Raw genomic sequence first — 6,746 nt, forward strand, 5'->3', positions numbered from 1 at the left:
TTTTTTTTTTTTTTTTTTTTTTTTTTTTTTTGCTGAGAATGTCACTCATGAACTACTTCTGAGGTTGTTTTGTCTCTGCTTTTGGCAAGCTTGGGATTATTTGGGACAATTTTAGGCAAGCTTCTTAAAGAACACATGGATTTTTTTTTAATTATTTATTTATTTATTCTTTTTACTTATACATAAAAGTAGAATATATTTTGACATATTGTACATATATGGTGTATAATTTCTCATTCTTCTGGTTGTACATGATGTGGAGTTACACTGGTTGTGTATTCATATAGATACATACGAAAGATATGTCTGACTCATTCTACTGTCTTTCCCATTCCTATCCCTCTCTCTGTCCCTTCATTTCCCTTTCTATAATCCAATGAACTTCTTTTTTTTTTCCTCTCCCACCCCTTATTGTTTGTGTTAGTATCCAAATATCAGAGAGAAAATTTGTTATTTGATTTTGGGGGGATTGGCTTATTTCACTTAGCATGATAGTCTCTGGTTCCATCCATTTACTAGTAAATGCCATAATTTCATTCTTTGTTATGGCACAGTAATATTCCACTATGTATATATACCACATTTTCTTTATCCATTCATCCATTGAAGGGTACCAGGTTGGTTCCATAGCTTAGCTATTGTGAATTGAACTTCTATAAACATTGATGTGGCTACATCTTTATATTGTGCTGATTCTAAGTCCTTTGGGTATATGCTGAAGATTGGGATAGCTAGGTCAAATGGTTGTTCCATTCCAAGATTTCTGAGGACTTTCATACTGCTTTCCAGAATGGTTGCACCAATTTTCAGTCCCACCAGCAATATATGAGTATACCTTTTCCCCCACATCCTTGCCAACATTTATTGTTACTTGTTTTTTGATACTTGCCATTCTGACTTGCCACAGTCGGGCTGCAGCAGAATAGCCGGGGGGTGACTAGCAACTTGTGTACATTGATACAGCAGGAGTGGGAGCCATTTATTGTAGGACAGGAGGGGTATATATACATTACACACAGCTTATCTTAATTAACATAAACTAGATACACCAATCAACCAATAAGGAATCTCCATACTTAATGGCTCGCTGGCATTACTTCACAAACCACTCCCTCTGGCAAAATGCCAGGGGCCATCTTGACTTGTTTACAGACCCTAACACTGACTGGAGTGAGATAAAATCTCAGTGGTTTTAATTTGTATTTCTTTAATTGCTAGAGATGTTGAACATTCTTTCATATATTTGTTGACCGATCATATTTCTTCTTCTATGAAGTGTCTGTTAAGTTCCTTTGCCCATTTATTGAATGGGTTATTTTGGGTTGTTCTTTTTGTTGTTGTTTTGTTTTTTTAGTGGTAAGTTTTTTGAGTTCTTTATGTATCCTGGAGATTAATGCTCTATCTAAAATAAACCAAAATAAACTGAAGTGTTTATGCTTTAAAGCCAAATAATTGGCCATTTAATATGTTTTGCATACAATCAACATTAGAGAAAAAATGGGCTACTGTATTTATCCTTAGGCTGGGAGGCGGGAACTCTTCTTCAATCAGTCTATAATATCAGGTACACACTACTCCTCACATTAAAGGGAAAAACAAATTATAAAAACAAATTAAATTTAGGAATACTTAAAAAGAATGATGATGACTATTGTAAGAAATATGCATTACTAAACGTGCTTAAAATAATGACACATTGTTAAGTACTTGGATTTAAGTAAATTTTTAAAATTGCCTGAAAATACTTCATTATGATAACTCTTTATGGATCCATGTTTCAGGTTTTAATGATTGCTCTTAATATTAATTATCAGAAATCATAATCATAAGTGGCTGTGTCACATAAAGCCTTGTAAAACCAAATTCATGAGATGAATTCAGCTAGATTTTTGTATTTTCACTTCATTAAAGGGTACTGAAGAACAGTGGAATTGTCTTTTCCCTTAAAAATAAAAAGAGCTGTTCTATAGCACCTTCTGCATAACAAGTTCTTAATATGCCTTATAATTTATGACAAATATAAATACTACAATTACTCCTTAGTGCTTAATTACAGAAAAGCAGAAAATTTAATTCTATACTTATAACATTGCAATTCGGGAAATTGAATTAAGAACATAGATCAAACAACCAGAAGAAAAATCCATGCTTAATTTTATAAATGCTTTATTGAGAAAGGCACAAAAGAACAAACGTGTGTATATGTATATATCTATAACCATCTTCCTTTATCCATAAGGGATTAGTTCAGAAACCCTCTGCCAATAAAAATGTGCCTTATATAAAATGGTGTAGTATTATGACCTATACAATCTTCCTGTATACTTTAAATAATCTCTAAATTACTTGTAAAACATAATATGATGTAAATGTTATGCAAATAGTTGTTATACTGTATTGTTTACAAAATAGTGACAAAAAAGTCTGTATTTGTTCAACACAGACACATTTTAAAAAATATTTTCTATCCAAGTTTGGTTGAACCCATGGATGAGGAACATGCAGATGTGGAAGACCAAATGGATAGTGATATATCGTAGCTAATCTAATTGTTTATGTAATTGCAAATTTTAAAAGTGCAGTGTCTTTAGTTTTGTTCAGAAAGCAATAAGTTGAATACGTTTTCCAATTGTATATTCAAATATATGTAGACTGTGGATGTTAATTACTCAATTAATCTTTCCAAATGTGACAACGAAGAGATTAGAGTGAAGTTGAATTTATGAGCTTCTTGAGATTACTGATTCTCAAAAATCTGAGCAGCTAGCTTGTTTTGTTTGTTTTCCTCTGGAAATCAGGATGATAGGTGAAAGAACATAGGAAAAATGTTACAATCAAATTAGAATTTGAAAGAGTCTCTGAAAGCCTGCAAGCATGAACCAGATAGCAGAGAAGAAATGGAATGATCCAAAGGAAGAATTAAAAAAACTGCTGAGAGACACAGCAGTGAGGAAGGCCAGTTACAGAAAGCACACTGTAGCTATAGGAGGAGGATGAAAATAACAATAATTATGTCCAAATGATAGAAACAATCAGTGAAAAAATTCATTTTTCTGAAGATACTGAGGTAAAGGGTGTGGATGTCACCTAGGACAGAGCCTGTCTTCACATGAGATTTTTTTATCCTTCCATATAGATGGAAGCAGTCACCTGAGTAGGCAGATTGGTTTTATTAAGGTAAACTAATTGTATGCTTTTTTTGACAGCAATTCTATTCTCAGGCATGTAATGCAGGGCAAACTGCAACAATACTTCTGCTGCTCAAAAGGTGGAGGTAATTTAGGTGTTTCCTAGTAAAATTTCCTAATTTTCCTAAAATTTCCTATTTTACTAGGAAATGTGAGTAAATGTATATCATGGTGAAATTTTCAAGGCTGCAAAATATTGATTTAGATGTGTACATGACAAAATACATAGATCTTTTTGTCTTTTAAAATTATGTTTATTGATGAATAATTCACATACATTCAAGTTTACCTTTTCAAGTATATAGTTTGATGAATTTTGACAGACCTCTACAGTCAAATAAAAACAATCATAATCAAAATATACAAAATATCCATCATCCAAAAAATTCAGTTATGCCACTTTGCAGCTAATCCCCTCTACCACACTCATTCTCCTCCGTAGTTTTGCCTTTTCTAGAGTATTATAGAAATAGAATCATGCTATATATTTTTATGTGCTCTTTTTTTTTTTAAATCTACATCCTTTACCTTAACATTATCCTTTTGAGATTCTTCTGGTGTTGAATGTATCAACAGTTCTTTGTGTTGCTAAGTAGTGTTCTATTATCAGTTGCTATAGTTTTCCCAAAAAGCTCATGTGTGAGATAATGCAAGAATGTTTCGATGTGAAATGTTTGGATTATGAGAGCCTTAACCTGATCAGTGCATTAATCCCTGTCAAGAATCAACTGAGTGGTAGCTGTAGGCATCTAGGCTATGGCTGGAGGAGGTGTTATTGGTGATAGGCTTATGTTGTTTATATTTTGTGAGCTGAACTTAGTCTCTCTCTGATTCCTAGTTTCATGTCCTGAGCAGCTTCTCTCTGCCTCACCCTTCCACGCTGATCTCAAACTCATATTTGACTCACCTCATTCCCAAAGCAAAAGCAATAGGGTCAGCCACTGAGAACTCTGAAACCATGAGCCCCCAAATAAAGTTCTTCCCTTCTAACTGTTATCATCAGGTCTTTGGTCATGGCAAAAGACTGAAATATAGGCTATATGAAAAACATGTTGATACTTTTACCATTGGATGTGTATTTAGATTGTTTGCATATCTAGGCTGTTATAAATAAGCAGCTGTGAGCATATGCATACCTATGTTTGTGTGAACATATACTTTCAGTTTTCTTGAGTAAATACCTGAGAGTAAAATTGCTAGGTCATATGGAAAACATGTTTACCTTTATAAGAAATGATAATATGGTTTTAAGAGTCAAAACCAAGGGTGATGAATCATAAATCTATTTCCCAGACCTTTTTATTTTTTATTTTTATTTTTTTTTATTTTGAGAGAGAGTCTTGCTAAATTGCCTGGGTTGGCCTATACTTCCCAGTCTTGTGCCTCAGCCTCTGCAGTAGCTGGGATTGCAGGCGTGCACCTCAGCACTTGGCTGTACATTCAGTTATAAGAGTTAGCTTCATATTGTGGATATTAGTCTTCTATTACATATGTGTTTTATCAATATTTTCTTCCAATCTATGGCTTATAATTTCTAACAATCTTTGAAAGCACACATTGTAATTTTGATCTGATCCAATTCACTTGTTTCTTTTATAATTTAGCTTTGGATACCATAAAACATATTGTTGTCACAAATATTTTTCATGTTTGTTTCTTCATATTTTTGTATTAAGGACTTAGATTTATATTTTTGATCCTTTTCCACTAAATTTTGTCTGTAATATATAATAAGTAAGAACAAGCCTAATTTTTTCCCATGAATATTCAGTCATCCCAGCATCATGTTAAAACCAATATCTTTTCTTCATCAAACTGACTTGACACCACATGAGTGTGTTTCTATTCAAACATAAATTTCTTGAAGAGTCTGTCAAGAGTTTTATCAATATTTTTAAAAGCATTATGCTTTTATCTTTATTCCTTAGTTTTCTATACTATAAATTTTAATTCTTTTCTTTCTTATTTACTTTCTTATACTTGATTTGATTTTAATTTGATCTTTCCTTTCTAGTTTATTACATTAGAAGCCAATATCATTATTAGAAGTTTTTATTATGAGCATTTAATGCTATAAATTTCTTTCAAAGTAGTGCTTTTGCTGTATTCCACAGATTTTGATATGTTGTTTTAATTTTCATTCAATGCAAATATTGTCTAATTTACTTTGTGATTTTTTGAACCATAGGTTATGTAGAAACATGTTCTACTTTGTGATTACTTGAAGATTTTTTCATAGATATATCACTGTTACTTATAAATATATAATTTAATTTTAGCATAGTCAGATCACAGTTTTTATGAATTCATTTTTTAAAAATGTGTTAAAATTTCCTCTGTGGCTCAGGTTATGATGTCTCTTTGTGAATGTTTCATCTTCTCTTGAAAATAATGTATATTCTGATGTTATTAAATTGAAAGTTTTAAAAATATCAATGAGTTGATTTTTCTCCCTGGAAAAATTTCTTGTTTGAAATATGCTTTTTCTGATATTTGCACTATAGTTTTCCTTTCATTAATGTTGTAAGGGCATATCTCTTTCATTCTTTTAATTTTACTGTCTATTTCTCTTCACATATGTGTCTTTGCAAACATTTATCCCATGTACAGCTTTGATAACCAACTAACAACTTTAAAAAAAAATTCCTTTTTAGTTGTAGGTGGATACAATACCTGTATTGTATTTTTATGTGATGCTGAGGATCCAACCCAGTGTCTCATGCATGCTAAGTGAGCACTCTTTCCTCTAAGCCACAACCCCAACCCCTAACAATCTTTATCTTTTCGTTGCAGTGTTTAGACCAATTACATTTAAAGAATTTTTTTTTTGAGTTTGTATGTTTTTTATCTTTTTTGTTGTCAAATTTTTCCGTCTTTCTTGTTTTTCCATTTTCTTTTTTTATGCCTTCTGGTATTGTTTACATTATTCTATTTTAACTCCATTGAGGACTGTTGCTTATACTTCTTATTATCTGTTTTCTAGGGATTTTTCTAGTATTTCAAATTTATATCTTTAGTTCATAATGGTTTACCTTCAGATAATATTGTACTTCTTCAATGTAGAATAAAATATAGAGTATTATTTTATGTTTCCTCTGTCTTTTTCATGTTCTTTTTCTACTTGAACTTTAGCAATTATAACCACTAAAAATACCACTTTTTTGTTTTTATATTTGCTTTTAAAGAGATATAAAATAAAGAAATATATATATCTTATACATTTTCTTACATTTTTGTGATAACTGTCACTGTTAATTTTTTGTATAGTTATAAATTTACCTGGTGTCATGCGTTCTCTCCTTAAATGATTTTTCTCGCCATTTATTTAAGGTTTTGGTTGGATTGTTCTTTCTCTCAGGAATGCATATCACTCCATTTTCTTCTGGATTGCATGCTTTCTGATGTCACTTTTGTATCTATTTCTTTAAATGTGTTGTGCTTCTAACTTGAATAACTTTTAATACTTTTAATTCACCTTTGGTTTTCAACAGTTTGACTCTGATATACCCACATATGTAATTATTTGTATTTGTCTTGCTTTGAGTATTCTGAGTCTCT

The sequence above is a fragment of the Marmota marmota genome, unplaced genomic scaffold (genome assembly GCF_001458135.2).
Source record: "Marmota marmota marmota unplaced genomic scaffold, marMar, whole genome shotgun sequence".
Taxonomy (NCBI): domain Eukaryota; kingdom Metazoa; phylum Chordata; class Mammalia; order Rodentia; family Sciuridae; genus Marmota; species Marmota marmota.